At 46.7% G+C, this 9,668-nt stretch overlaps 1 pseudogene; it reads right to left on the bottom strand.

The window, feature by feature from the left end:
• Positions 1-9,391, bottom strand: part of LOC132888331 (von Willebrand factor A domain-containing protein 7-like) — a 156,520-nt pseudogene extending 147,129 nt beyond the window's left edge.
• Positions 9,392-9,668: the final 277 nt, after the last annotated feature.

The raw sequence follows: 9,668 nt of genomic DNA, 5'->3' as shown, positions 1-9,668 counted from the left end.
CTACAGTTGGGGAAATGTATGACATGACCAAGTTACCAACACTGTGTTTTTATTTGACAACCAAGAAGAGAGCTGTTCTGGAGAAGAGTGTTTCAACTGTACAGGGGCATGAGGAGATAAATGGTGATGTAGCAGATGTGCACGACAAGTCTTTACCTCTAGATATTCTGGTGGTAAATAGTACAGATGATATTCATAGTGAGAGTAGCACTAGCACAGTGTTTCCAAATGCGAGCAATGAAGGTATTACCCCTCTGTACACTGTTGACCTAACACAAGATTTCATCTAGCCCGAACCTGAGAGAGCACAAAATGTAGATACATTGGGTGATAGTGGCATCATAACCTTTCGCACAGAAAACCTCTCAGGGATAGAACACTCAGACAATTTGGATGATACTCTGCCCTTAAATCCAGAACAGTCGTTTGATTTCACCTTGCCTCCTTCCATTGGTATGTCACAGGAACAAGTCAGTCACACAGAGTCAGTCACCAAAATCATTGTTCTTCATCGTGGACAGATTATGAGGGAACTTATTCAGGTTTTTTGTGAGGCAAATGTTATGGAGGATAACATGTGTTTTCAAATTATCCTTCCTGATGGAAAACTTGAAAGGGCTGTGGATGATGGAGGGGTTTGCAGGGATATATTGTCAGAGTTTTGAAATGACTTTTATGAGCAGTGCACTGTGGGAAAGGACTTCAAAGTCCCATACTTGCGGCATGATTTTGGTAAAGCAGAGTGGGAAAGTGTTGGTCGAATAATCAGTTTTGGCTGGCAAAAGGAGAAATATCTTCCTGTAAAAATTGCCCCAGTTATTCTGGAGCAGGCCGTTTTAGGCTTTGTGGAGAGCAACCTCATGGACACGTTTTTTAAGTATGTGTCAGAGTCAGACAGAATGATTTTTGAATCCTGTTGTTCTGATTTTGAAAGTGCTGATAAGGATGAGTTGTTGGATGCAATGGATATCCATCACTGCCGCAGGCTCCCAACAGCAGATAACATAAAGCAAATTTTGAGGGAGCTTGCTCACCAAAAGTTGATACAGGAGTCCGCATTTGTCATTGAACAGTGGAACAACATTCTCACACCCCTAAAATCAGAGCTAAAAGGGATTGCTGCCCTATATGAAGATCTCCAACCAACATCACGTAAGATCATGAGATCAATTGCTTACCCCAATTCCCAGAATGCACAGGAGAAACAAATTGTTAACTACGTAAATACTTACCTCAGAGATTCAGACAAGCAGCACCTCTCCTCTTTTCTTAGATTTTGCACAGGATCAGACTTGTGTCTCGGCAAAACAATCACTGTGAGTTTTACACAAGTTCAGGGATTTCAAAGAAGGCCTGTTGCTCATACTTGTGGTTGTTACCTGGAATTGTCAGTCTTTTATGACAGCTACCCAGATTTTAGACATTAAATGCACAAAATCTTGGAAAGCAACATATGGATTATGGACATTGCCTAAGGTTGAAGCCTACAGAAATATCCATTGTATGTTTTTAGGGTGGTGAAGGAATTGCCACAGTTCTTTTGTTTACATTTTTTCCCAGAGTTTTAACAGAACTTAAACAACTTGTATGAAGTTTGCAAGCCCTGTTTCACGCTGTTCATGTGCTGTAATTGTTTTTGGGTTTTTTTACAAAAGACACATCTGTTTTCAATTAACTGTTTTCAATGTCAGTTACTACTGAAGGCTCCCCTCTGTTTGTTTGTTGGTTGGTTGGACTTGATACTTGGGGAGTATTCCAAGAACATGGTTAAGTGATAAACCTGGCTAAGTTAACCTGCATGAAGTGGTAAATCTGCTAATAGATAGCCCACAGGTGTCATTTAGTTAAGAAAATAAGGACTCCATGCTCTTGTATTAGATGATTTACCACTACCTCAAGGTTAACTTAACCTGGGCCCTGTACTACGAAGCGGGTTTTCTGGCTTACCAGGGTAACTTTGAGAGTAACTTGATCACGTGCAGCGTAACTTCCCGATTAGCCCATACTACGAAAGTTGGCTATGTTCAAACTGAGGTATGCTGCCATGGCAACTTACGCTGCATCTCAAACCTGCTCGTCTCAGGTTATGTTCTTGGTTAACCCAAGGTTTCCGATTAACCACACCCTTTTTAAACACCATCTCTCCACCGACATTTCCTCTAGAGACAATGCCAGCATACCTGGATGACCCGTGCGATATCGGAGCGCAGATTAGAGATGGGATTTATGGCTCTTTGATGGGATCCGCATCTTTGTGATCCGTTCTTTGAAAAGAGCCGTTCAAAAGACTGGCTCATTTGGCTCTTTTTAAATATTTATTCAGTTTTAAGAAGACAGCGTCTAAAGAAGCCAGATCCCTCAAATACAAATCCAATTGTATACAAATACAATCCGTTCACTTACGTAGTGTTGCTGCTGGGTCTTCTGGCGCTTGAGGCGGTCTTCTGGCACATGTGCACTGTGCACATAGTGTTGTTGCTGGGTCTTCTGGCACTTGAGGCATGTGCACTGCCTATCTCATAATTTTGACTTTTTATCTCATAATTTTGACGTTTTATCTCATAATTTCGACTTTCTATCTCATAATTTCGACTTTCTATCTCATAATTTCGACTTTTTATCTCATAATTTTGACTTTTTATCTCATAATTTCGAATTTCTATCTCATAATTTTGACTTTCTATCTCATAATTTCGACTTTCTATCTCATAATTTTGACTTTCTATCTCATAATTTCGACTTTTTATCTCATAATTTTGACATTTTATCTCATAATTTCGACTTTCTATCTCATAATTTTGACTTTTTATCTCATAATTTCGACTTTCTATCTCATAATTTTGACTTTCTATCTCATAATTTCGACTTTCTATCTCATAATTTTGACTTTCTATCTCATAATTTCGACTTTTTATCTCATATTTTTGACTTTTTATCTCATAATTTTGACTTTCTATCTCATAATTTCGACTTTCTATCTCATAATTTCGACTTTTTATCTCATAATTTTGACTTTTTATCTCATAATTTCGACTTTCTATCTCATAATTTTGACTTTCTATCTCATAATTTCGACTTTCTATCTCATAATTTTGACTTTCTATCTCATAATTTCGACTTTTTATCTCATATTTTTGACTTTTTATCTCATAATTTTGACTTTCTATCTCATAATTTCGACTTTCTATCTCATAATTTCGACTTTTTATCTCATAATTTTGACTTTTTATCTCATAATTTCGACTTTCTATCTCATAATTTTGACTTTTTATCTCATAATTTCGACTTTCTATCTCATAATTTTGACTTTCTATCTCATAATTTTGACTTTTTATCTCATAATTTCGACTTTTTATCTCATAATTATGACTTTCTTATCTCATAATTTCGACTTTTTATCTCATAATTTTGACTTTTTATCTCATAATTATGACTTTTTCTGACCACCTTTTTTTTTTTTTACTGGCGGAAATGGGCTTCCATAGATGAGAGCTCATCATTGCTGATCTAGTAATGTTATGTTTTATCTATTTTGCTCAAAAAGCAAAGCAAAAAACAATTTTTACTGTCAAGTAGTTTAACATCAGTGGTGCCAATAATTATGGACATAAGTGTAAACTTTCTTTATTATATAAAGCAATAAAATGCATACAAATGTATATATGTTTAAGTATAGGCTTTCCAGGGAGATAAACTGAGAAAATAAATCATTTTTTTTTAAATAATAAGTAATTTTATCATTTCAAAGATTAATAACACAACAATCACAGTTATTTGGACCAAAATGCCCCAAATTAAACTTTTTATGAAAACAGAACAATGCTAAAATGTTTTTAAATCATTAATTGTGTGTTTGTTAAATTACAGAGACTATATTAAGGGCTGAGATTCCTCAAAGAATCACAGTACAAAGATCACTGTCAAATGGTTGAATGAGCATCACATTAAACACTCTCTCTACTCAAATGGTGATTTTGTTCTCTGCTAGATTCCTTCCAGCTTTTACACTTCTGGCTTCACACACACTAGAGCTTAGGAGAATCCTCATGAATGGGAAGAGTGTTTGTGTGTCTATTTCAGTGGAGCTGAAGATAATATACTGTGAATAATGAGTCTTATTATATAGCATACATTTTTACAGGTATATTGCTACATAAAAATGTATCTCAATAGGACTTTGATTACTAAGTAACCAGCAGAACATGAGGGTTAAGTACCATCATCCTACAGCACGTACCTGCTCCTGCTCTCCAAAGTTTTCAGGCATCATGTTAATAGTCTCCATGGTGACTGTGGCAGTTCGTGTAAATGGGTGGAGCACAGAAGGACGGCAGGACAGAACTGAGTTCACAAAAACTCTCTTTATTCAGCTTTTCAGCGGGTAAACACACACGCAGACACACGCACACACATCAGCTGTCTGGTTGTGGAGAGAGCCCCTCTGCTCTCACTCTCTCTCCTTAAGAAGGGCACGGTCACTGGGAAGACACACAAACACATCAATTAACAACAGGTGTCATGATTCTGCCACTTAACTTCCCCGACTCCGCCCTCCTGTCACAGACCGATGCTAGACCACGCCCCCGCTGCCACATACCCCCACCGCCCGACTCAGGCCGGGCAGCCGTCCGGCCCGCAGCCGACTCCCTCCCCCCTTGACGGGAGAGGAAGTCCACCACGACCATCTGCACCCCCGGCCTGTGGATCACCTTGAAGTTAAAGGGTTGGAGTGCCAGATACCAACGGGTGATCCGCGCATTGGCATCCTTCATGCGGTGGAGCCACTGGAGGGGCACGTGGTCCGAACAGAGGGTGAAAGGGCGTCCCAGCAGGTAGTACCGGAGGGCGAGGACCACCCACTTGATCGCCAGGCACTCCTTCTCGATGGTACTGTAGCGCCCCTCACGCACCGACAGCTTGCGGCTAATGTACAAGACAGGGCGATCCTCCCCCTCCACCTGCTGGGACAAAACGGCCCCCAGCCCTCTGTCCGACGCATCCATCTGCAACATAAAGGGGAGAGAAAAGTCAGGGGAGTGTAAAAGTGGCCCCCCACACAGTGCAGCCTTAACCTTAGAAAAAGCCCGCTGGCATTGCTCCGTCCACTGGACCGGATCTGGTGCCCCCTTTTTAGTCAGATCAGTCAGCGGGCTGGTGACGTCCAAATAATTAGGTATAAACCTACGATAATAGCCAGCCAGCCCCAGGAACTGTCTCACCCCCTTTTTGGTCTTGGGCCTCGGGCAGGCCGCAATCGCTGCAGTCTTGTTAATTTGGGGACGCACCTGCCCGTTGCCCAAGTGGAAGCCCAGATACCGTACTTCCACCCGCCCAATCGCACACTTCTTTGGGTTGGCCGTGAGACCCGCCCGCCTCAGTGACCTAAGGACGGCCCTCAGGTGTTGTAGGTGCCGCGGCCAGTCATTACTATAAATAATGATATCATCTAAGTACGCGGCCGCATAGGTGGCGTGGGGGCGGAGGACCCTGTCCATCAGCCACTGAAACATAGCAGGTGCCCCAAACAGCCCAAAAGGAAGTGTGACGAATTGGTGTAAGCCGAACGGTGTGGAAAAGGCCATTTTTTCCCAGGATAATGGAGTCAAGGGGATCTGCCAATAACCCTTTGTTAAATCCAGTGTCGAGTAAAAATGAGCCGTGCCTAGCCGATCGAGCAACTCATCAATACGAGGCATTGGGTACGCATCGAATTTAGACACCGCGTTGACTTTTCTATAGTCCACACAGAACCAGACCGACCCGTCGGCCTTGGGTACCAAGACCACCGGGCTGCTCCAGTCACTGTGGGACTCCTCGACGATGCCCATTTCGAGCATGGCCTCGAGTTCTTCCCGAACCACCTTTTTCTTGTGTTCGGGTAATCTGTAAGGGCAGCTACGCACTACCACCCCCGGGGGCGTCTCAATGTGGTGCTCTATGAGGTTAGTGCGGCCGGGCAGGGGTGAGAACACGTCCGAAAACTCGGTCTGCAACTGGGCAACCTCCGCGAGTTGGGTCGGGGAGAGGTGGTCTCCACAGGGGACCGGAGAGGGACATGATGCTAATGTTCCTTTTTGAACCTCCGGCCCCAGCTCCGCCTTCTCCGGAACCACCGACACCAACGCCACAGGGACCTCCTCGTTCCAGAGTTTGAGTAGGTTGAGGTGGTAAATCTGTAGCGCCCCACCCCTGTCCATTCGCTTCACCTCATAGTCAACATCCCCGACTCGCCGCGTGACCTCAAAGGGCCCTTGCCACTTGGCGACTAATTTAGAGCTCGATGTGGGCAACAGTACGAGTACTTTCTCTCCCGGTCCAAACTCTCTAAGGCGCGTACCCTTGTCGTACAGGCGGGTTTGCCGTTCTTGGGCCTGCCGCAAATTCTCCTGGGTTAGTTGTGTGAGTGTGTGGAGTTTTGCACGCAGGTCAATAACGTATTGAATTTCATTTTTGCTTGGTGAAGGTCCCTCCTCCCAATTTTCTTGCAGCACGTCTAAAATGCCGCGCGGCTTACGCCCATATAATAATTCAAACGGGGAGAACCCCGTGGAGGCTTGGGGGACCTCTCGCACTGCAAAGAGCAAGGGTTCGAGCCATTTATCCCAGTTACGTGCGTCCTCACTTACAAATTTCTTAATTATGTTTTTCAGGGTGCGATTAAACCGTTCCACTAAGCCGTCCGTTTGTGGGTGATAAACGCTGGTGCGGATCGGCTTAATACCTAATAACCCATACAGTTCCTTCAGTGTTCGTGACATAAACGAGGTGCCTTGATCAGTCAGAATCTCTTTCGGGATTCCAACTCGGGAGATGATGCGGAAGAGCGCCTCCACAATACTGCGTGCTGAGATATTGCGAAGAGGCACTGCTTCCGGGTATCGCGTTGCATAGTCCACCAGAACTAATATAAAGCGGTACCCTCGTGTTGACCGATCTAATGGCCCGACAAGATCCATCCCAATTCTTTCGAACGGGGTCTCGATTAACGGTAGAGGGCGCAAAGGCGCTTTTGGAATGGCCGCTGGATTTACTAACTGGCATTCGCGGCATGCCGTACACCACCTACGGACATCGCCGCGAATCCCCGGCCAGTAGAATCGGGCCATTATTCGGGCTAGTGTTTTATCCTGCCCTAAGTGTCCAGCCATGGGATTAAAGTGAGCCGCCTGGAATACCAATTCCCGGCGGCTCTTCGGAATTAAAAGCTGCGTGACTCGCTCTTTAGTTTGAGTGTCCTGCGTCACTTGGTATAATCTATCCTTCATAATCGCGAAGTAGGGGAAGGACGGGGTGGCGTTCGGCTGGAGCGTTTGACCATCGATTACTCTCACTTGGTCAAAAGCATGCCGCAGAGTCTCGTCTCACGATTGCTCTAATTGGAAATCCGTGAGGGATTCCCCAAGAGAGAGAGGAGGAGCCGGCGGCTCCTCACTCTGGCGCGGAGATGACGTAGACGGCTCTGTGACAGCTGCTCCCGCCAAAGCGACACCGGGACCTCCCCCTGTCAAATGGCAGGACCCACTCTTGACTAAGTGTGTCATTAAACCCCGAAATCCTGGCCAATCAGTCCCCAAAATTAAAGAGTGGGTAAGGCGAGGATTAACCGCCGCCTTCACTATAAATTTTTCCCCTCTGAAAATAATGTGGACCGACACTAAAGGGTAGTTGTGAACATCCTCGTGCACACATAACACCTTCACCAATTGTGCTCCCCCCAATGCCTCGTCTTGCACCAGGTTTTGGTGGATTGAGGTCTGATTACAGCCCGAATCCACCAACGCCTGATATGTAGCCCCTTGGATACTCACCGGTATGCGATACGCTCCGGCCCGATCGAGGGCGGCTCCTGGCGCGTTGGGGATCCGAACCACCGCGCCCACCTCCATTATTGAGCACTGCTGTTGGAGGTGGCCCGGTTCCCCGCAGTGCCAGCAAACCGGCCCGGGCTTCCTCTCTGCACTAGTGCTCTGGGGCTCACTCACCTGAGGGGGGGGAGAGACAGACACAGAAGGGAGACACGGAAGGGCACCGTGGGTGCGGCGGGCCGGCTGAGGTGGCGCCGGCCCCCATCTCCGCGGTGGGGGAATGGGGAGAGGAGAAGACACAGGAGGAGGGGAGAGAGAGAGAGAGAGAGAAGAGAAGAGAAGAGAAGAGAAGAGAAGAGAAGAGAAGAGAAGAGAAGAGGTCGTCTGCTGTCCTGCCGTTGGGACAGCTCCAGATGATCCTCCGCCAGCTCGATTGCCTGATCCAGCGACGCCGGGCGGTGGCACTGGACCCACTCTGCGGTTCCCGCTGGTAGACGTGCGACGAACTGTTCCAGTACCACCTGGTCAAGGAGTCCCTCGGCGTCGCAGCTGTCGGCCCTCAGCCACTGCCAGCAGGCGTCCCGGAGTTGCTGGCCAAACGCGAACTGCCGGCCGACTTCCTCCAAGCGCAGAGCGCAGAAACGCTGATGATGTTGCTCCGGGGTGCGTCCCACCCGCTGGAGGACGGCCCGGCGAAGGTCCGCGTAGGCCAGCCGGCAGTCGGCGGGGAGCTGTAGCGCGGCCAGCTGCGCCTCTCCCGTTAGCAGGGGGAGAAGGCGTGCCGCGCGCTGTTCCACCGGCCACCCTGAGGTCTCTGCTACCTGCTCAAAGAGCGTGAAGAATGCCTCGGGGTCGTCCTGCGGGCCCATCTTCGTGAGGGTGGGGGGGGAAGGGCCCGCGGCGGTGGAGTTAGTGGACCCCGCCGACGCGAGGAGGTGCCGGAATGCCCGACGATCTTCCTGTTGCGCCAGCACCAGGGCCTCGAACCGTTGTTCTTGCTCCTTTCGGAGGGCGAGCAGCACCTGGTGCTGGCTCTGTTGGGCCGTGGCGAGGGCGTGGATCAGGTCGGCGAAGGTGGAGGACTCCATGGGGCTGTTGTCTTCTGTGTTCATTCCCGGGTTTCGGCACCACTGTGGCAGTTCGTGTAAATGGGTGGAGCACAGAAGGACGGCAGGACAGAACTGAGTTCACAAAAACTCTCTTTATTCAGCTTTTCAGCTGGTAAACACACACGCAGACACACGCACACACATCAGCTGTCTGGTTGTGGAGAGAGCCCCTCTGCTCTCACTCTCTCTCCTTAAGAAGGGCGCGGTCACTGGGAAGACACACAAACACATCAATTAACAACAGGTGTCGTGATTCTGCCACTTAACTTCCCCGACTCCGCCCTCCTGTCACAGACCGATGCTAGACCATGCCCCCGCTGCCACAGTGACGTTGAGCAGAGCCTGCTCTGTCATATACTGATGTGTATAAGAGTCCCATGACAATGTCAGCACTCGAGACCAGAAATTGGGCAGGAAAGCCCAGCACATGGAAATATAATGAATCAGGAGAATGGACAGACTAATGCAAGACATCATAACAATCTCAGTAATGGCTTGTTGTATCCAAAATCATCTGTTCTGTAAGAAAAATAGACATACCAATCATATACAGTATAGAATCATGTATAAAATCATACACTTTAGTTTGAAGTCTCAGTGTAGTCCCCAAGCAATCAAATACTGTCTGAGTTTATTGATGAGCATCAAAGAAGTGTTAAAAATCACTTTATTTAGTGAGTTATATGGAGTACCAGTCAAAAGTTTGGACACACTTTTTAATTCAATGGTTTTTATTTATTTTTATTAATTAAGA

The sequence above is a fragment of the Neoarius graeffei genome, chromosome 6, assembly GCF_027579695.1.
Source record: "Neoarius graeffei isolate fNeoGra1 chromosome 6, fNeoGra1.pri, whole genome shotgun sequence".
Classification (NCBI taxonomy): Eukaryota; Metazoa; Chordata; class Actinopteri; order Siluriformes; family Ariidae; genus Neoarius; species Neoarius graeffei.
Note: the sequence above shows the minus strand (reverse complement) of the source record. Positions and strands in the feature narration are given on the sequence as shown.